Here is a 10000-nt window from a genome sequence, read left to right as displayed (position 1 = left end):
GTGTTAGAATGAATTTAATCTGCTCTCAATTAGTTGCAAAATGTGTCCTAATTTTTTTCCAATTGTGGCTGTCGTTTTATGTCAAGTAGCAAATATGTAACTAACAAACCAAAGTTGTTATAATTGAAACTAATTACACATGCTGGTTACATGTTCCAACATTAATTTTCATAACTCGATTAGCTGTATGCATTCTTTACATTTGCTGCTCTTCATCTTGCTGTTTCTCATATTCCTTGGGCAATGCTGCATCCTTTTAAGATACCAATCAGTAGCCCTAATGGTGCTAATGTGCATTTGGCATAGCTTTAGTTGAAGCAACAAAAACACCACCATCCTCCTCGCCCAGCCCTCTCCCAACTCGCTGGGTTTCGGTGCCTTGCAGGAGAGGACGATTTCTTTCTTCCCAACAGTGGGTAGCAGCAAAATGCCCAGTGTGTGATTGACTGCAGATTTTGAAATTGGTACCCAAATTGAATAAATGTTAGACGTGTACATATGACACCAGTTTTGTGAAGCAGAGGTTTGGACGGTTTTGAAGAGGGGTTGAATTTCCGCAGCTTTCATTACAAAGTTATCTTTTGATCATGAACTTTGCTGTCCAGTGTCTGAAAAATTAAACCCGGAAAACTCCATGAGTTAAGCCTAAAGAAATATGCGCCACCAGTGGAGAGCAATGCTAATGTTTAACTAGCTGGAATAGCTGTTTGCTTAGTGGAGAATGTTCGGTATCTGACAGAAGGGACAGCTCTCTTATTAGTAATCAAATAGGGTTGACCAGTTGTGGCCGTCACTCAGGCAATTGAGAACAAGTTCAACACTTTATAGAACTCGAACTACGAAAATCAATATAATTATATCTGTCTTTAGTGTTGTGGCTATGGAAATCATATAGCCTTAGATTATTGTCTTGTAACTGAATTTATTTTATTTTTTTGATTGGCTAGAAGTGTTTGAGCTATTGGAGTCTTGTCTGAGTATAAGTTGCTTGAAAAGGCAGTGCGTGTTGGCTTTGAATGAAGGATTGTGAAAGTGTTTCATCTTTTGAGTGATGCTTTAAATTTTAAAAGAGGACTTGTTTATAAAGTGTGAGATTTCTAGCATGCCACAGTGATGAAGTAGCCATGTTGATTTGGCTAACATTTTAGATGCTGTGTTTTCCTTTCAAAATCACTTTGGATTTGTGCAACATTCAATCCTTTATTGACTATTGATACTGAATAACTTTTAATACTCAGTTTTTATCATATGGTGGGAAATATTTTCCCCAGATATGCAGAAATATGTTCCTTAATTCTTGTCTGAGAGAATGTTTTCTTATATTTGGTTAATTAAAATATGTGCTAAGATTACTCATATTTCTATAACCTAAGAGAAGTGTGTGATTATTTGATATTCTAGAAGCATGAGAGGAGGGGAAAAAACGTAAAAACATTTGGTTAATGGGTTTACCATGTTTATTTGAATAAGGAGGATTGAAGCTCCATTTACGCCTGGCATAAATGCTTTGGAGGTCTTAATTATTGATGAAAAATCTGCTCTGCTTCTAAATTCAAAGATCTGGCAATTTTATAGAAATTTTAATCACCGTCTATTTTAGTGATTTTAAGGTAAGGATAGTTTTATGAAATGACAAGTGCAATGTACATTTTTAGCATTCTTAAGAAAGCTGTCACTTAGAATGGCAAAGTACTATTAGCATTGTGTTGTCTGCTGTAAATCCCTGTGAAATGATTGCAGTATTGGCACTGTCTTCAGCTTAAGGCATATTTCTATGTGAAAAAAAAAATGAAGAATTTAGTGTTCACTAGGGCAAGTTAGATTAATCAGAGAAAGAAGAATACCTATAGGAGGGCATTCTCTTTAGAGCGATACCGTCTTTTGCAACTGAGATGCGTTTCAGTTTCATAATGATAATCATTTCTGTGAGGTGTATGTTGCCTCTGAAAATTAGTTGCTTATGTTGAGTTTCTAGCCTGTGTTCTCTCTTGAGTATTGCAGAATAAAATGTCCCACCAGACTGGGGAGTCAGTTTCCAGGTCCCCATCAGCAATGTCTCATTTGGTTAGTTGGCTTAAAAAAGAATTATATACAACGTGCTTTGCCGGCTCCTTGTGGCCTTTGGATACATTTAGCAGGTTCTGACCAGATAAGGCATATTTGTCCTGAGGATATAAACCAATAATTCCAACCTGAATTGAGATCAATGGGTCCACATTTGTTCCAGCCCACACCGAGCCTCTTCCGGCACGTTGAGACTGCTTTTCTGTGTTATGAGAACAGAGAAGTAAGCTCCTCGCTCTGGCAGGGTAATCACATTCTATAGACTCTGATGCCTTAAATCAATTAATTACACAATTTAGTTCAGTTATCTTTCAGAAGCATTAAATACTTATGAATGGCATGAAGACCCTTCAGAGAAAAAAAAAAAAGGGGGGAAAGTGAGGCTGTTTCCCATTACAAAGCCCTTTTCATGCACTGCAAAGGTTTCACTTATGTTAACTGTTTTCTTTCTCATAAAACATTGCTAGAGAAACAATTTTTTAATAGCACCATGGTTATAACTATATGCAGTGTATTTAAAACAATGTAACAACTTACGGAGCAAAGGAGAAACATGACATTGTAAAGTAAAAAGCATGGTCAATAAAGAGATACTACAGGAAGAAAAAGTATCTATGGTAAATTGTGTGACCTGCGGAGAACCAAATGCAAGTAAAGGGAGAGTGCACACACACGAACACACGTGCACACCTTCTATACATATGTATATACACATGTGCACACGCACACACACGCATGATTTTTAATGGTGTTGCTGAAAAGGATGGGAGTATCATTTTCCTCGTGGAATAATGTTTTCTGGGAAAACACAAAAGCAGATGGTCTTCATTAGGAACACCCATTGTCCGCATATCCCAGCTATGGACAGATAAATCTCTCCTGTTCCAGCCGTGCATTCCAAGGGCTGCAAATGATTCCAGGATGTCGGTGTAGCTGCTAAGCCAGCACCACACTCCGGCTCCCATCACTTGCTCGTGCCATCCCGGTCTGTTTCCCGAGGAGCTCTGGAAATGCCCAGGAAGGTGCATACTCCTTTTCTCCCCCTCCTTGCTTGGGCTGGGTGGATGGAAGGTGCGAGGTCCAACTGTTGCAAAGTGGGGAGGCCGACTGTAGGGGCTGTGGCTGCCCAGGCAGGCCGGGCACACGCAGGGGCTCCATGCAGCGCTGGGAGCGGGCTCGGCGGGGTGGTTCCAGATGGCACCATCTCCGGCGTCCCACTCGCTGGCATCTCTGCGGCAGGCGGTGCCCCCTCCCCAATCAATCTGGCATTAGTCTATAGAGTTGGGAGACTTATCATTCCAAGTCTGTCCTACTTTCCTGTCTGGAAGCCAGACATCTGTTTATCCCATTTTCTTTCATACAGAGTTTGGAATTGCTTTAGTTTTGGTGGGGGTGGGAGGGGAGGATGAAGTTTTGTCATATTTAACAGCTGTTATAAAATTTCAACCCTGTGGGCTCTGAGAATACTTTTCAGCTGACCTCAGATTTTTATGCGTAATTGACGTTGCGTCGTAGGGAAATATTATTTGCTTAACCTTCCATTGTCTGTGATTTCACATTGTCTTTAGTCAGATGACCTGACTACCCCCATTTCAGCTCTGCACCCCCCAACCCTGCACAGCCACACTTTGATTCATACGTGCGCTTTAAGTTTACACCTTTAAAGTGACTGTGGAACGGTAGCCCAACGATTGGAGATTTTTTTTCAGTCTTTCTTCTTTCTTTCTTTCTTTTTCTTTCTTTCTTTTCTTTCTTTCTTTCTTTCTTTTTTTTTTTAGTCAACAGTGTTTCCTTTCACTTCCTGTCACAAAGGTCAAAGAGAGCCGACCTTTGCTGGCAGTCCTGCTCACTGAATTATTCATGGGATTGACTTTTTGTCAGCACACACAGTTGTGCTCTGGGACATTTTATTCATTTACCTCATTTAAAGCGCCTTCCTGCACCTGTTCAAGTATTAATATCATGTAATTTGGGCCTAATGCCGATTTTGCTGAACACTCATTATATTTTTTATTAGCTATATTTCCAAACGATTATGTATGATTATTACCAAGCCTTACAAACAGCACCGGGTTATTCCCTAGCCCTTTACATCTTCTTGTCAGGTTGTTTTCAGAAGCGGGGAGGATAAACATTTGACCAGTCCCAATGTTTTTATTCCTACTCCATCTCCAAGCAGAGAACTTAAAGCTTCCTCCCTCATGGCTTTGCACGAGCGTGATTAAATCCAACTCTGCTGAAGCTGTACAAATGCCAGCATTTATAAGGTCAACGCTTTTGTTAAAAATGCTATGTAAATGAGGATCTGCAAAAAGGGACATTAAATAAAATTAAATTCATTGTCTTCTTTAATGTCATTTACATTTTGGCTAAGCCCCGGCCTGTCAAGGAGGATTTTAAAAATAATATTAATTACACATCATTTAGGGATCCAAGGTTTTCTATTCAGTAGCATTTGGATAACCTGCAAAACGGAGACTGTTTATTAACTTCTTAAATGACAACTCGTCATTTCATCTGCATAATGCAATGAAAACAGTATAGTTTAGTGTTAATTTTTCCTTCTCAGTTTTCTTAAAGATGTGAATATAATTATCATTGGATAGGCCTTGGGGTCCTGGAGATCCTCTCTTGGTGGAGGCTGTGCATTGGAGACGCTCTTTGGTTCAGGGTCTGTTTTAATACATTGGGCCTTCAGTGAAGGGAAAGTATTGGCTAGAAATTTGGCAATATTAAAACACCCTTTGGATGAATGGATGTGGCTACAAAGAATCTGATTCTGGCTGGCACCGGCCCCATTTGGCTTCGCCGGGCTCAGGTGTGAATGGCTGTTTTATTCCCTGGCAGCGCCAGTAGGGAGAGGCAAAAAGTTCACTGCATTCATTCATCCTTTCAATTTTTCCCCCCAAACTTCTGAAAATAAACAGAAAAGGAAGAGCTGCATTATGGAGGCACAATGGCATGCTTTCATTTAAAGAGGGAGGCGCCAGGAACAGTGCCCACTTTGTAGGTTTGCTCTGCCCATAACCTTGAGATGCGGGTGTGCACCACGCCGGCTGCATGGTCAGCCTCCGTTGTGTGTCACAGTGCGCGTGGTCGCCTGCCACGGTGGGTCGGGGCCACCACCAGGCCTGGGCCTGCATCTCTGGCCTAGGCCGAGGAGGCCTGCGAGATTTATGGCTGCCTGACCTGGGTAAGGACTCGACCGCCAGGCCAGTCGAGGGCTGGGTTTGAAAACAAGCCACACACCCACAATGACTTCCGCATCACTCTCAACCAGCTCGGATTCCCGTCTGCTTGTGTAAGGGTGAAAACCTCGTGGTGTTGCCTGCCCGGGCCCTGCGGCAGCATGCAGCCGGGTATGAACGTGCAGGGGTGGAGGCAAGGGCTGGAAGCAGGGCTGTCAGAAGCTATACTCTGGGAGGCATGTTGACGCAAACCATCCTGCGCCGCTGCGGCAGCCTTATCAGGTGAGGAGCGAAGATATTGCAGTGCCTGTAATTGTGTTAGGATGGCATGGGTGAATTGGATTACTTTATGGAAAGCCGTCCAAACTCGAGGTTCTGTTACGCATGCTTACAGGAAGCAGATAATTACTCTGTGCACCAGAAGATAATTGGGGCTGGCCAGAGGCCTTCTCGTGATGCCGAAGAAAGCAGGAGAAGCTGGCCTCGTCAAAGCCTTTAGGAGACAGACAAGGAGGATGGTGATCTTTGCTAGGCATAGGTGTCTCACTGTGATGCTGTAATCGTTGGTTACTTTTTAAAGATGGTGAATAATTTATCAGAATTCAAACTAACAGTGGCAAAGGGAGACACGTTCAAGAAGATAAAAATTCCAAGCTCTAATGATGGAGATTTTCGTTGCAGACAGGAAGTGATTGACAAGTGGGGGTACAGGAAGTGAAAACTTAAGGAGCTTACCCTGCAGTTGGCGGAGCTTCTGCAGCCTACACTTGGAGAAAATGAAAACCATCCCTCCATCAGCTTGCCAGAACACAAGCTCCTCTTGTTTGTTTATCTTAATAGCAAATCTCCCAAAAATGTTTGTGGTCCAAACTCTATATAATGAGACATTATGCTGACATTATTCATGCTTTAAAATAAAAATATGGCTATCGTTTAGAAAAATTAGTGCAGGAATTTTATGGGTTAAGGGTTTTTTTGTTGTTGTTCTTGTTGAATTTTATAAGCTTCTTAGTCTTTGGGGTAACCAGCGTTCATTAAATTGTAGAAGCTTGAGAAAACTGTTTTCAAAACGATGTATTCAGAAAAAGGTCAGACGTATCTGTCAAAAGAGTAAATGCTATAAATTTGCCAGCAGTTCGATAGAGAGCACTGCAGGGAGGGGTATTGGGAAACTCTTATTTTAGTTGTTTTTGAATCACTCATTTCCCCTTCCCTTTAAAAACAACGCAAATGAAAACGATCCCTCTCCAATTCCTTCGCTGGAAGTCGCTCAGCTAGAAAATACTCAAAATTCATGCAGGACTGTGGTGCCCGAGTGGACGGGGCGCATCCTCTGCAAACAGTGGTGGGGGCAGCGGCCGCGCCTTCCCAGTAATTCACTAGGAAATGAGTTTAACATGTGCGGAAAGGAAGGGGCTCGCGGTTGTGTTGTTGTAGGACATGGAGCCCAGGCCCCGCGAACGGAAGGAGTCGGCTCCAGCGTGTCTCTGCTGGAAGACGGAGCTGCCTGCACATCTGGAGAGGAGGCCGTGCATTTGCCCAGACAGGCAGCTCCAGCCGCCGCCCCTGCCTCCGCCCCCTCCCCTCCCTCCTCTCCCTCCCTCCTCCCTTCACTCTCCACCCTCCTGCCTATATTTTCCTCTGTCCCTCTCAGCAGAAAGCAGTTGGGGGCAGGGTGCCATGTTAAAGCACACAAGGAAACAAAACTTTGGCAGTGTTTAAGGCCCTAAAAGCATTTGCCCTGGTAAGGTTGACTTTACAAAGGGCGAAAGACCAACCTCGACCATTGAGGCCTGCCAGTGGAGTCCAGGTTTCCACAGTGGTTTCATAAGGAACTGCACCCCTCCCTCTTTCTGTAAGTTTTCATGGAATCAGAAAGCTTGCACAGAGATGGCCAATCTGGATGTTACGGAGCTGCTGAAAAATTGGTCCGGAGGCCTGTGCCTGGGCTGGAGCCATCCGAGGGTGACATATGTGCAGTACAAGCCCGGGATTTGATTATGGGCCTGGGCAGGCAGAGTGCGCCTTCCCCAGGCGTGCATGTAGGGATCCTGAGCAGGGTCACCCAACGCTGCGCAGCGATGGGGCCTGCATCAAAGGTCATGTTCCCCCAGGAGTCCCATCACTTGGAACAGCGTCATTTAGGCCCAATGGGGGAGTGTCCCTTTTATTTGATGTAACACCCAGGAAAGCCAGCTTAGTATTGGAGCCTAGGACGATGCTCACTGGTTTGGGGAGGGGCTCCTCCCTGAGTGCCCCCTAAGTTTTATTTTTCTTTCTTTCCTTTTTTTCTTGTTATTTTGAGATGGAGTTTTGTTCTTGTTGCCCCAAGCTGGGGTACAATGGCATGATCTTGGCTCACCGCAACCTCCGCCTCCTGGGTTCAAGTGATTCTCCTGCCTCAGCCTACCGAGTAGCTGGAATTACAGGCATGCGCCACCACACCCAGCTAATTTTGTATTTTTTTTTTTAGTAGAGATGGGGTTTCTCCATGTTGGTCAGGCTGGTCTTGAACTCCCGACCTCAGGTGATCCGCCCACCTTGGCCTCCCAAAGTGCTGGGATTATAGGTGAGAGCCACCGCACAAGTGCCCCTTAAGTTTTCTAAGAACTTCAGCACCAGGAGAGCTGGCTGGCAGGGGCCTAAATGCTCTTCTGACAGATTAATGCAGGTGTCCTTTCCAAGTTGTCATTGTTAAGAACCACACGTCCGGCTCTGCAGAATGACATCCCATGGTCAGGAGGAAGGACCGGGAGATGCAGACAGCCTGGGGGGCAGGGCATAAAGCAGGGACATTGAAGCCACACCAGCAACAGGCACCCCTAACCTGGCCTTGTCTTCTTCTGCGTCTGATGCGGATTTAAAGGTGTTCTCATAACGCTTTAAAAACAGTGAATATAGTATTTTTTAGAGCAGTGTTAGGTTTACAGAAAAATGAGCAGAGAGTACCGAGTTCCCGTATCCCTGAACCTCCCTCCACCTCCCTGCTTCCCCCAGTGTTAACGTCTTGCTTTGGTGCAGTATCCTCATTACACCTGAGCCAATGCTGATACACAAATATGAACTAATGTCTGCAGTTTACATTGGGTTCACTCTTGGTGTGGTACATTTCATGGGTTTTGGCAAACGCGTTGTGGCATGTACCTGCCATTGCACGGCTGTGCAGAATAGTTTCACATGTGCTCCACCTAGCCACCCCTCCCCCTTTTTTGAACCCCTGGCAGCCCTGGATCCTTTTACTGTGTCTCTAGTTTTGCTTTTTCAGAATGTGGTAGAGTTGGTAGCATACATTATGTAGTTTTTCCAGGCTAGTTGATGCTGCTGCTGCTTTTTTTTTTTTTTTTTTTTTTTTTTGAGACAGAGTTTTTGCTCTTGTTGCCCAGGCTGGAGTGCAGTGGTGCAATCGTGGCTCACTGCAACCTCCTCCTCCTGGGTTCAAGTGATTCTTCTGCCTCAGCTTCCCAAGCAGCTGGGATTACAGGCATGCACCACTACACCTGGCTAGTTTTTTTATATTTTTAGTAGTGACAGGGTTTCGCCATGTTGGTCAGGCTGGTCTCGAACTCCTGACCTCAGGTGATCCACCCGCCTCAGCCTCCCAAAGTGCTGGGATTACAGACGTGAGCCACCGTGCCTGGCCCAGACTGGCTGCTTTCACTGAGCAGCAGGCATTTAAGTTTCCTCCATGTCTTCTTGTGACTTTTTAGCTCACCGATAATACTCTCTTTGAATGTAATTTTTTCCCCTTCTTTAAGGTTTCTGGGCGCTCTGCTTCCTTCCTTTCCGTGTCTTGGTGTTTTAGGAGTGAAATCCTTCACTCCTGAGCTTGTCAAGGTAGCAGGTCACATTTTGGTGTTTGGATGTTGTCAGTGGGTTCGCCAGGCTTTCGGAAGTTTGCCCGTCCTGCCCTTCTTTTTCTTTTTCTTTTTCTTTTTTTCCCCCAAAGCATTTGGTTCCTTTGCAAAGAAAGAAATGAAAACATTGTAACTTTATATTCAGAATTTAAGTGGCATGGCTCAATTTCACTTATTATAAGGGGTTTATTTCCTCAACAATACTATTTTGGAATATTTAAATAGCATAGGCCATAAAAGGAAAATGATTAAATTATTGGGAAGGCAAATATACTGCACTGTGGCATAAAAACAGAATGAATTCAGCATTCAGTATAGTTGTTGGCTTTTTTGGTTTAATAAATTAAACTACAAATTTTCCTAATTGCCAAACAAAATGTTAGGCCAGCTTTAGCCATTGCTGACAGTAAAACACAACATAAAACCTGCTGAGAGTTATATGTGGTATTTAATACGAGACAGAGTAATGCAAGGGTTTTTATGGTTAAGTATGAATTCACACCCACAGCATTTGTTTCCCATTAGGAAAGGTTTGTAAATCAGATCAGTGTGCCGGGATGGGGTGGTCCCCCGGCGGCCCCTCTTCCTTGATATTTGGTTATTGGAAATGCTGCCAAAGGGAGCTCCCTGTCCATTTCCATTTTCTCAATGAAGCGGCTCGTCCCCTGACACGAGGAAGATTGGGTCAGGAAACAAGTGGGGGATTGGATTGGACATGCTGCTGGTCCCCACCGTCTGAGGTCATCGGCCCGATCCAGCCACTGGGCAGCCGCCATCAGTTACTGAGACGTGGGCTGCCAGGTCCCCCCGGCCATCGAGGCCCTAGGGAAAGGTGGAAGGACCTGGGAAAGTGCTTGCAGAGGGGGAAGGCCGGCGATCGCTATCATTTATTAA

The 10000-nt window shown here is 44.4% G+C and overlaps 1 protein-coding gene across 14 annotated transcripts in view; it reads left to right on the top strand.

Moving 5' to 3' along the window:
• The window catches only part of EBF3 (EBF transcription factor 3), a 129885-nt gene that overhangs the window by 7536 nt on the left and 112349 nt on the right, over positions 1 to 10000 (top strand). The window lies entirely within an intron of this gene.

The sequence above is a fragment of the Macaca mulatta genome, chromosome 9 (genome assembly GCF_049350105.2).
Source record: "Macaca mulatta isolate MMU2019108-1 chromosome 9, T2T-MMU8v2.0, whole genome shotgun sequence".
Taxonomy (NCBI): domain Eukaryota; kingdom Metazoa; phylum Chordata; class Mammalia; order Primates; family Cercopithecidae; genus Macaca; species Macaca mulatta.
The sequence above is the reverse complement of the archived record's forward strand: the minus strand, read 5'-3'. Positions and strand labels throughout refer to the sequence as shown.